Consider the following 13078-nt stretch of genomic DNA (forward strand, 5'->3'; position numbering starts at 1 on the left):
TGATTTTTAATTCCTTCTTTGCTCCTTCAATTTTACTCTAACCAAGAATTTGATGATATATGAAAGCCTCTGGGGGGAAGTTTCAACTGTGTCTTGTAAAGCTAGGAAGATACATAACAGGAAATTATATGCAAAGCTGATAGATAACATTATTTTTTAAAAGCAACTGAAAATAACTAAATCCTGGATGTCAGCACAAAGAGATGCTGTGACAGTTCAGTACAAAGATGCTGAGCAATTGCAAATGACAGGAGACAAGTGTGTGTATATGCAAATAGTTCTTTAACAGTTCAGTATAATCCATAGTACTAATATTTTTGTCTGCTTGTGCTTAAAAACACAACAAACATGATTTATGCATCACTGCCCAGAGCTTGTGGGAAGTCACTAAAAGCCACAAGGAGCTGATGAAGTCAGTTTCTCCAGTCCTGCTGACACAATGGCAAACTTTGTTTCACTGCAGTCACTTCTGAGGCCATAGATCATCTCATGACTCCCCTAACAATGATCTAGATTAATGTTTCAGGACATGATTTTCCAGTATAGCTGAATCACAATAACACTTCACCATTCCCAACACAAATACTCCCTTGAATCTCAGAATAAATTCAAGGCTGTCATAGCAGTGCGTTAGCAGTGTAGCATTATTATAATGCCACTTTGCAAAGACGTCTCAGGCACACAAATCCATTGTTCTGCTATTTGGTGTAAAAGAGTTTTTAGATTTATTTTTTGGTATGTTTTCTTGGTAGGTATATAACCAGTGAAGAAAACTATTAGCTCCTCACTTACCAAAACTGTATAGTTATTTAATGCAACCAAGCACACAGTGACTGGTACTGCAAGATTGAGAATTTTTAATTAACACATGGTATTATGGGTCTGTCATTCTTCTACCACCTTTTCTTTGCAAACTAAATGTAAGCTTTCATTGCAGTGCTGTAAAATATATTAAATGCTCTTTGTTGACATGATTCTAGTATATTCTAGTGTATTTCTAGGATAATTCTCAAACATGGTAACTCTTGACCAAAGTGCAAACACAACTGATGTCTAGTACTCTTGTCAAAAACGGGCATTTGTTGCAATAGAAGTCAGAGCTTAGAACAAAACTGTACAGAAACTCCCAGTTTCTGTCTATGCAGGAAAGTCAGCAAGAGCATACAATGTCACAGTACTGTTTTGTTTCCTCTAACATGTATGGACTATATTAACTTTTTTGACATTTGGGTATGCTGAACCCACTCTTTGAGAGGTCAGGTGGGCATTTACTGGTGGCACAAAGTGGCAAGAGTTCCAGGAATGAAGGAATGTGACAGCCTTTTCTGGCATTATTAGACTGGTGTATGGGACTGACTGTAAAATTGAACCCATGGTTGAAGTGTATGCTGACAAAGTTTAGGTTGTATTTTCTTCTGAATTGCTCAATATTACTGAGCACTGAGGTGGTTATGTTTATCACAAATTGCACTATTTTGGGTACATACAGGCTTTTCAGATGACTGTTTTTTCCTGCCTCCCAATGAATGGAAAGAGAGTCAGGCAGGAATTCTTAACAGATAAACACTGAACAGAAGCAGTTTGAGATCTGCATTTTATTCAGAAGTGTTGAAGAGGTATGTGGAATTGTTACATCTGTGTTTTCAGTCATTCTGAAAACAACCCCATATATTCCAATTATGTATCTTCCAAAAAATTACAAAGTAGTTTAGAGATTTTTGGTAAGAACTTAAGTGGTTCAGAAAATCAAGAGTGAGGATAAATGAAGGGAAAATGCTGTAACAAGCAAGACGATTGACTGGACTATTAGCTAATTCTCAGCATGGTCAATGGGACACAGACTGCTATTTCATTATCCTTATTAGTACTTCTTAATTGTGTTAAAGGACTAGTGAACAATGTTAGTACTTCTCTGATACTGTTTTTCCTACTGGAAGCAATTTTTGAGATTAAAGAAATAGCCCTTGGCAAGGAGAGTTTCACAGCATATGTCCCATGGTATAAGTTTCCTGTAAAAAATGGTTCTGCCTGTAACAATGAAGTAATACTCAGGTATTTTCCACTGAGATCTTATCTACACTAGAACAGTGGTTGCAGAAAGGTGGGCTGTGACCTATGTCTAGCTAATTTACAGGTGTCCTGCAGAGAATAAACTTAAACCAATACACCTTCTACATTTGTCACGTTTATCTCTTTAGAACATTCATTACAAGGTAAGTTGATTTTTCTTCCTGATTACTTACAGGATCTTTAGAGTATTTTCCTGTTTGATGTTAAAATGTGAAGCAGCTCACAAAAAATATTGGGTGTTGATAGTGCCAAAAAGTGAAAAAGGTTTAGGACTTTTTTTGGGACTCATGCCAGACACAGTTGGCATCTGCAGCACTTCAGATTCTCTAGAATGCTGTCAGTTTAGCTTAGGTGGAAGAGAAATCTTTCTACAGTCAAGACATATATAATTTTGTTTTAACAGTATATTATTAGATATTATATTATTATTATTACTTGTTATTACTGTTCTAAAATTATTTCTTCCAGTTAAAATTTCCTTAATTAATTTTGTTACATTCATTAATCTTTTATCAGGATAATAATGAGATTAATGACATTATCAAGTAATATTTGTATATCTGATCACAACTGGTATATTTGAACACACTAGCAAGTGTTTTGGTTATGAAGGAACGTTATTTATTGAGTGGGAATTTCCTGATGTATGTACTGCAGCAGATAAAACAGAAGAACTTGAAAAATCATAACCATTCCCAGAACACCCAGATTTTTTAATTCAGGGGAGAACAGTTAAGATCATGCAGGACAGTTTTGAAATTTCATTGCCAGCCTACAGAAGTGCATTTTTTACATGCAAGTGTAAATGAGGTAGCAACTGACAGGACCAGAGATATACAGGAAAATAAAATAGTGTCATTGAAAAGTTGTAAAGCTAAATCCTTTGCTTGGAAATTAGATTTGTAAATTAGGATTTGCAAAGACCACTATTTTATATACTACTACTAAATGAAAAAGATCATTGTTTTTTTAATTACATGAGTTCTTCATATCTGTGTATTCCGTTCTCTTACAGAACAGCGAGTTGTCTTTCGAAGCAGAAAAGGAGTTCTTCATATGTAAGATACTGCAATTTAAATATTTACTGATAATGTTAAATGTGAACATATATGATACAAGTTAGCTTTTATTACACTGTTCCCCTGAGAATTTCCTTGCTTCTTGTGATCCGAGCAGCTTACCTTCCAAAGCAGGCACAAACAGGTTTCATGTTCCTTAGTGTTACAACATGTTAAGAGTGTACAGAGATACTGTGTTCTGTCTCTCTTAGCCTTTGACAGCATCCATTAAAAGTTTTATAGCATGCATGTGTGACAGAGATTAGGTGATTAATATTTTGCAGGAATTCTAGACTTACACATTTCTCAGAATAAGCCTCTGTGAGTCAGGGAGAATGAAGCCCTAGGTAAGGGGGGAAAACCCTACAGCCTTAAGAATGTATGAATCATCTTTTTTGGTTTTATTTATAAAAACAAGATGCCAAATATGGCACAATCTTTGGCTAAGAAAGATCTTGAATTGGCTGAAAGCTTTTCCTTTTTCCTAGATCTGGTGTTTTTAGAATACTTCCCTTACATGGGTCATTGCAAAAATGTCAGTTTAAGGGAGGGAAGCACAACACCCCTGGTTTATATCAGCTTTATCTGTTTGAAAACGGCACTCTGAGCTCACCCACTCTTCAAAGTGCCACAAGGGCTATGAGTGAGAGCTATTGCATCAACCAAGATTGTATTTGTTAAATTTAGTTTAGAATAAAGATTTTTGTGTGTTTATCTGTAACCAGTAATACCTGAGTCCTGATAAATCCTTAATTTCTTTTGGTACTAATCCTGTCTGGTGTTTTGGGATGAGATAGGATGAGACTAAATTGGTGAATGGGGTGAAGAGTGACCTTAAAAGCAGGTGATCAGGATTTGCAGTCTTTAGACCCATAACACATTCTTAGAGATCTGAGGGGCTGTGAAACGTGCCCTGCCAGTTGTCTGTCACTAAGGGCCTTGCAGGCATAGCTGTTGAAAGGCAGTTGTCTTGTAGTTTCCAAAGTGTCACTGATACTGTACAGTAGCTAGGTTGTCTCACATATATGTAATAAAACCTTGAGCCAAAAGCTTAATTAATAATTTACATACTTTTAGACTCAAGTTTCTCTCACTTTTTTTTTTTTCTAAATTGTATCCAATGGCCTTATAAATAATGCCCTCAAACTATAATCATTCAGTCTTAGAGTTGTAGATTGTCACTGGAGTGCTGAACTGCTAGATTGTATTCTCTGTTTAATAAAAATGTGGAGTTTTTCTCTTGCACAAAAAAATTGGAATCCAATAGAACTTATGAAGAGGACCATAAAATCTTAAATAGTCAAGATTTAATCTGAACAGATATTCAAATGCACACATCTCATGTTAACTAGTGTTAAACTACTGTGGTGTTTATTTTTAAAACCGTTTCAGTTCACCAAAACAAAGACTGAACTGTCCATTTGCTGGGACTTACTGAGTAAAACCAAAAGTAAAGACTGAGGTAAGCTGTGAAAATCAACTGTGAGAAAAATTGATTTCTATTGTATGATTAAAGCTTTAAAAAAGCACAGGACAATGTTAACAAAGTCTAATCTTACATTAAATGACATGTAAGAAAATGTTGTGTAGACATTGTTCATTTTCTTATAAAGTTTAGCAAAACTCTTAAATTATTTGTAATTCTAGTATTTCCTTCCTGTTACACTGTAACAACTCAAATTACGTGGATATTGTCAAGAAATTTCTACCATGTTTACCATTAAAATATATATATTTTTTTTTTAATATTTTGAAAATAATGTAGTTGGTGTTTTGGTATCAGAATTGTACCTGGGTTTGGATCTGAAAAAGTTCATGCTGAATCTTTATTGTGATCACTGTTGTGACCAGAAGGAACTATAATATATTTTAATGGAATTAAGGAAGTTTGCAGTATCGTGCTGGATCCCTGTTTGTTCAAGTGTCTCAATATCCATCTTGAGTTGAGGGGCCCAGAACTGGACACAGTACTCAAGGTGTGGCCTAACCAGTGCTGACTGAGTACAGGGGCAGAATGACTTCCCTGCTCCTGCTGGCCACACTATTCCTGATACAGGCCAGGATGCCATTGGCTTTCTTGGCCACCTGGGCACACTGCTGGCTCATGTTCAGCCTACTGTCAATCAGTTCCCCCAGGTCCCTTTCTTCCTGGTTGCTCTCCAGCCACACTGTCCCCCTGGGGTTGTTGTGGCCAGTGTGTAGAACCCGGCACTTGGATGTGTTAAATCTCATACCATTGGACGCTGCCCATCTGTCCAGCCTGTCAAGGTTCCTCTGCAGAGCTCTCCTATGCTCTAACAGATCAACACCTGCCCCCAGTTTGGTGTCATCTGCAAATTTACTGATGATGGACTCAATCCCTTTGTCCAGATCATCAATAAAGATATTGAACAGGATCCTTTCACAGTGCAAAATACTAGTTCTCTCCCATTCATGTTTCACCTCATCCTTTCTGTGTAAATAACCCTAAATCCTACTCATGTGTTCAAGCTTTTTTTGTCACCTTTAATGTTTAGATTTCCTACTAGTATCTCTTGAGCCATTCCAGAATAGCTCAAGTAGTTTTCAACTACTGGTTGAACAAGAGGTAGGAAGTGCTGTAATGAGTCCTAACCTACAAACATGATTATTGACCAGGGCTTTAAGCATACTTGTGTGTTCATAGTCTCATTGAATTCAAGTGGTCTATTCACAAATCATAACTTTTTCTGTAATGAAGCATTATATAGATGTATTTACTGATACAAGTAAAATATAAACCAATAGCACTAGGAAGAACAGTGTATAAGAACAAAAACATGTTCCTGTCTTCTAGATACTTGAGGGTAAAGACCACTATTTGGGTGCTTCTGATCATTCTAATTGTTTCATGTGGTATGTGATGGTGGATTCACAGACAGGCAAGGGGGTTCTATGTAAATATTTTTGAATAGTAACACTTTCTAATGGGGATAATATTTTTAATGACCTAGGGGACAATTTTTTTTACAAAAAATTTGAATTTTGGGTACTGTTGGATTTTGTGTGTTTAGATATCTCTGGGTCAAACTGACAACTCCTTCGTTTGCATATTGAGTTAAAATCCATAGAAAGCAAAAAGAGGAGCCTTTCTACTTAGTACAGGTTTAAAAATAAAGGATATTGACATATGATGCAGATTTATCAGTGAACAAAACTTACCGAGCCATTGCCCAAGATAAATCTGTGTTTCAAGAGAGAATTGCAGAAGACAGCTTATGAACAATAGATTGTGTCCAGCTCTGGAGCCCTCAGCACAAGAAAGACATGGACATGTTGAAGTGGTTCCAGAGAAGGGCCACAAAAATGATCAGAGGGCTGGAACACATCTCCTCTGCAGAAAGGCTGAGTGAGTTGAGGTTGTTCAGCCTGGAGAAGGGAAGGCTGCAGGGAGACTTTATTGAGGCCTTTCAGTGCTTAAAGGGGGCCTATTAGAAAGATGCAGTCTTTTTTAGCAGAGCTTGTTGTGACAGGACAAGGGGTGATGGTTTAAAACTAAAAGAGGGTAGATTTAGACTCGAAATAAAGGAAACTTGGTTGAGGTTTTTCACAATGAGGGTGGTGAAACATTAGCATAGGTTGCCCAGAGAGATTTTGGATGTTTCATCCCTGGAAACATTCAAAGTCAGGCTTGATGGGACTCTGAGCAACCTGATCTAGTTAAAGATGTCTCTGTTCACTGCAGGTTGGTCAGACTAGATGACCTTTCAAGGTCCCTTCCAATCCAAAGCATTCTGTGATTACAAAGGAAAGAGACAGTCTAGGGAGGACATACGTCTAACAAGTCTGAAGGTTATTGAAGAATCTTCTGCACTGCAGAATGGAGAGAGATTTTGATTGCAGGGACCAGAAAGAAGTATGTGTTTCTTGAAAGGAGTTACTTGTAGAAATAAAAATATCTTGGATGCTTTTTCAGGATTCCAAAGAATGCTTATGAGAAGGGAGAAAAATGAGGCACAGGCTTTGTTCTCTTGCCTGTGTATGTGTGTTTATTCTGATTACTAAGGTAATGATTTTTAAACCTTAGAGTTGTAAGCATGTCTCCTTACACACTCTTAAAATCTCTAAAGAAGGCTATGTCAGAGTGAAGCTGCAGCTAAAAAAAAACATCTATGCAAACAGACAGGAATTAATAATAATTGGATAGAAGATACCACTGTGTGATTGAGAGAGCGTGCTCTTCAAGTGTACTAGACAGGCCAAGGGTAAATGAGTAGTGAAGCACAGAAGCATGTAACACAGTAAGACCAGACAGGAATTCTGGTGGTTGTCAGTCTAGGAAGCCCTACCAGTGTTATGATCACATTATACTCAGAAGCACTAGGAAAAAGGAAAAAGTCTGATGGTCATAAGACTACTGAAAAAGTTCAGTAGATTTCCTCAATAAAACCAGTAGGTTTTAGGTGACAACAATAGCTTGTATTCTGCTCATACCATCCACGGACTTTACCAGTATTTGGCTTGCTTTATTTATTTGGGAGGAAAATGTCTATAATATCAGTCTGGGATACTACTAACTGCATACTTCTGCTTACAAAAGATGTATACAAACTCCTGTTTCTCTAAACATAATAGAAATAAATAGCAGTAGCTTGCTTTCTCATGGTTTTTGAACTACTCTGATAATTCCTGTGTAATGCAAAGCATCATGTTCTTGCCCTCAAAGCTATGCAACTTGCTCTGTGTTGATTTGTATAGTGGGCTAATAGGCCCCTTACTCACTTTTTTTTTTCCCCCTGTCATCTCAAGTGTAAACTTTCCTGTATGTTTTCTGTTACGATTAGGGTTAATATTGCCTGAGATTGTCTTCCTGTATTTCCAAGATAGTACTGCAGAAAGGAGTGCTTAATTGCTGGTTTGTTTTCTATAATGAATACACTAAGTACAATTAACAAAGCCAAAGACAGCCTTAGCAGCAGCAGTCTCTCTCAGCCTAGAAGAACCGAAGATTGGACTTTTTTTCTTCTACTTCAGTCACACTAGTTAGAAATACTCGTGTCTTTGCTTGAAAACTGCAAATCTAGTTTTGTAGTGATACAGATTTTTTTTCAGCAAATTTGAAGATAATCAGTACATTCAGTAGCAAGCTTTTTAATGATAAAGTAATATGTAAATTTTATTGATTTTGTAGAACAGACCCACTCTCCATAAGTGAAAGCCAGATCAATTTAAGTTTGAATATGTTCTTTGGCTTAACACCTTAATTTAGCTCTTCTCCATTTTTTTCCACCCCCCCCACCCCTCATTTTTATGGAAAACAATTTTGACACAAATTCTGGCTGATTAATAGCAGACTTTGGCAGACAACCCATTATTAATTTGTGTACTTATCTGAGATTTTAAAAATGTATGTGGCATACAATGAATCTGATTAAACATTCGATTGGTACAGTAAATTAATATAATCTTATTTGTAAAATTCCTTATTTCGTAGCATCTGCCAAATTGAATATAAAGATGTGGTAACATAAATTATTTTGTACCTCATCCCCTCTTTGATTGTAAGAGAGATTGCAATCTTCAGGAAAAATGAGAACTTTAATAAATTAAATGTTCTTGCTAACAAACTGAATTCATAAGTAGCTTGCTAAAAATGACACACACTTCACAGCTGTGGAAGCAAGCTTGTATTCTTCCTGTGCAAGTTCCACTCAGCCACCTCTGAGCAAGCAGCTGTATGATTACTCAGCTTGCCTTATTCTGAGGACAAATTGCAAGATGGCATTTTGATTTGAGATGATGAATAGGAAAATGCAGGATGCGAACTGTAGGATGTAAACTTGTGGCATGTCAGCAGTTTTGTGATAACTGCCTCTGTGCACATGTTTATAGCACTATACTTTGCAGCAAAAGTGGTAAGTTTGCTTCATGAAATCATTACTCCACTCACATGTACCTTGAGATGGAAATACCAGGTGTTTGCCGCCTTCTTTTCCACGAGGGCAGTGTGTCAGTGATGTGCTAGTCATGGATGCATACGTGATGCACGTTTAAATAACAGCTTTATTTCCTTGGCATGAGAAACGTACTGTTTTGTTTCAACAGTGAGTAACCCTGCATCTTTTGCTGAAGCGTAACAGGGCTGTATGTAGCTGCATAGCCCACAAGAATGGAGACTGAAAAAGGGCTTTCAAAGGAAGTACTGTGGCATCAGAGAACAAAAAATTCTCTGCATAAATTCTTACCCTTTCCTCATTTCTGAGAAAGTAGGTCCTACTTCCCTCAGTCATTTCATGTTCACATGAAGAAGAAACAAGAGTATGAGATTAGCTTGCAGCAGATGTGTTGCCTAAGTCATTACCTTATGTGTTGTCACTAGAAGAAATACTATCACAGTGACAGAATTTTAGTGTTAAAAAATCCCCACCAAAACAAACAAACAACAACAAAAAAACAACACCCAACTATCAACTTGTATCTCTTTTTAATTGTTCAAGGTTAGTTTTGTGAAAGTGTGATCCTGAAAGTGCAGATGCTTCTGAACCCCACTGCACCTCTTCCATCACAAGTACGTTGAAATGATGCCACTTTAAACAAAGTTGAAATGCATGTCTTGTCAAATGTGTATGGGTAGTATATTGAAATATACTACTTCTATACACCTTTAGTAAGTATTTTCTTTTACTGTACTAGGAAAATGGCTTCAAGTTGCACTAGTGGAGGTTTAGATATATTAGGAAAAACTTCTTTACTGAGAGGCTGGTCAAGCATTGGAACAGGCTGGTAGAGTGACCATGCCTGGAGGTGTTCAAAAAATGTGTAGACATGGCACTTCAAGACATGGGTTACTGGGCATGGTGGTGTTGGGTTGATGGTTACACTTGATGATCTTAGAGGTCTTTTCCAGTTTTAATGATGCTATTAAAATTTGCAAGGTTTTCTCTCATTAATACTGCAGCAGTAACAAAGGTACAACTGAGGTGAAACCTATTGTTTCTTTCACAGAGACAAAATAATTAGTAAGTTTTAGTGATTCAGTCAAATTTTAGTCTTTGTGAAAATTATGTATGACGTGTGACAATGCCAGCAACGAGCACTGTGAGCAACCTGGCAGTGTAGGCCTGGAGCTTGACATGGTGGTAGGCCATGCTCAGCATAAATGCAGAAGTGGCTAGCGGTATAGCAAAACAGTGCTGTGCCTGCAGCATGTAACTAAAGCAGGGCACTGCTAGCTATAAACACAGAAAGTTATCTTGGAATAACAGGACACGCACCTGCATCAACAACCTCGCGTGTCATTAGTAGTTGGACCAGTAATCTATAACAGTACGATGTGTGGTCACTCGTGGGGAACCAATGAAGCTATGCCAATGATGCTCTCTGAGCTTATATAAGTTGTAGAAGTTCCCTTAATACGCACTTCTTTACTTTCCTTTGCTATCCTATACTCACTATGCTCGCACTATAGTCCTACAATACTGGAACAATAAAGGAACAATACGCGATCATATTGGTCGTCTGTACTGACTCCAGACTCCATCGCTGACAATGACGAAGTTCAGATAGTTGTGCAAAGTACCACATCACAGACATTTCATTTGCTGCTGAAGAATTCAGCATTTTCTGTGAATCAACAGTTAACTACACCCTTGATGAGCAGTGGTAACCAGGCAATGGCAGTAGTAATATGGTTCTAAACTTAAGCAGTAAAATAATACCCAAAGTATCAATCCTTTAATGTTTGCTTATATTACAGTCGTACTTTTGCCAGGATTTTGCATGTTTTGTATAGAAATTGCACACCAAGGGAGTGGTTGGAATGTGAGGGAAGAGCAAAGGGGATACTGGATCCTCCTCAAACTACAGCATCCACTGTCAGGTGACATTTGTAGGAGCCTTTTTCTCAAGAACAACATAGGATTCAAAATGATCACTTGGTTGTCTTCTTTTCACAAGCAACTATTGTCAGTTTTCTTATAATCAAAGAAAGAGATTTTTGTAAGTCTAGACAGTCACAGAAAGCAATTCATGTATCCAGATGAACATTATATTTGAAGGGCTTCCTGAGGCAGTGTTGCCCCTTCAATTCCTAGTTATTGGTTTGGTTTGGTTGTTTTTTTTTATCTGGAGCCCCTGATGGAACCCTTCTGCACTGTTATTTCTAACATTTCGGACCACTATATCTTAGAACTAATATAAGGATTCTCACACCATCAGTTACTCTACTTTTATCGCTGTTTACTGCATTTTAGGGTAGTTACTTTTCATTTCTAAGAGTACCTAGTATTCACCATATTGTGCAGTGTTCCATGGAAACACAACAGGTCAACATGCTAAAAAATCACAGCTTTTATTTGATTGTGAGCTCATTAGAAAACAGAACAAACCAGTAAATAATACTGATGTGACAGTAGCAGAAGTTATGCGCAGCAAAGATATTTGCCCTGGGTTTTGTGGTTTGTAAAAATTTATCCTCCCTGTAGGCCTTCTGTGAAGCTAATCAGAGCCGAATTTTGTCATGGAATAATGATAATGACTCCTAGTTTGCATTTTATAGTTGGTTCTCAACTGCAAACATTTTCTGCTGAATATTTGCCGTCTGATCCTTACCTATTTTGCACACTCTCTTAATACCAGTTATAAGCAGTTCACTACCCTTTAGAGACTTCATCTTCTTCTTTTTATTTTTTTCTAATGAGTTTACACTCATCATGTAATTAATGCTATGTATTATACCGCTAGAAATGAGCATGACTTCAAATTGTTTAATGTAGGTTTGGTTTGCTCGCCTTCGGCTGTTATCCCTTGTACTTCATGTCGTCACTAGATGGCAACATAGCAACACTCCATATCAAAAGTTCCTCTAACCAGTGATGGGATTTTTCTATCATTTTTCACAGCACCCACCGAGATGGGAACATACACATTCTGGCAATTTCAGTGAGTTGTGTCTCATTCTGTGAATTCCAGGGTTGCTTTTTTTTTTTCTACCTTATTAACTGCTACTTTTTAAGACTACTGAAGTGCAGAATAACCAAGTAAGAGAAAATAAAATGGATTTACAAATAAGCAATCTGTTTTCTTCCAAATAAGGAAGAGAGTCTATTGATTCATCCATATAATCTCACATATGCTCGGTTATTTTGCAGGAACACCTTTTATTGAAACCAGTGGCACTTATATTCACATCCATGAGAACACAATCTGCATTGTTTTTGCATTTCTAGATATTTCATTTACTGACATAAGTCTGGAAGTTAATATATCTGTTGATAGAGGAACACTGAAGTAAGCTTGGAGTGAAACAATCTGTATCCAATAATCACATGCAAGAGTCTCCTTTAGCATTCCTCTTGAGAACACTGAGCTCATGAACTAATTCAAATTCTAGTCAGACTGGATTATCAACATGAAAACTGAAATTTAAAGCTTAGTTTCTCAGGAGATATATTCTCCTGTAAAATGAGGTGAAAAGAAACAAGACCAATCTTAACAAAGGTACCAGCTTCTTTTGCTGCTTTTGGAAGCTTGGATAGATGCAACAGTTTTGCTCAAGTGTTTGCTAAACATCCAGTGCAATATGCCTGGCTTGGTAATTTTAGAAGTCAAACTGCAGGCAAATTTTGAACTTTTTTTCCCTAATTTCATTCCATCATCTATCTAATGGAATTAGAACAGAATTTGGAAATAATATATTTGTATCCAGTTTTCATATACCCTGTTCAAAATTAATGTGGAAATATTTAAGAAGGATTTAGGCAGTTTGCTTCATGTTTGATAAAAGAAAGTGGCCATTGCCCTCAATATTTTTGTAATGCATGTAATGAATGAATATAATTTAATGTCAGGCTTAAGTGTTCTATCAGGTATACTGGAAGATTTTGAAAGGTATGGTTTTCCCAGTACACAATGGCCAAATTACTTTTTGTGAGGTGGAGGTGTGTTAGTTTTCATACTCCTTTGAAGCATCAGTTTGAGCACAGATTAGTAAG

This window comes from Dryobates pubescens, chromosome 6, assembly GCF_014839835.1.
Source record: "Dryobates pubescens isolate bDryPub1 chromosome 6, bDryPub1.pri, whole genome shotgun sequence".
NCBI lineage: Eukaryota > Metazoa > Chordata > Aves > Piciformes > Picidae > Dryobates > Dryobates pubescens.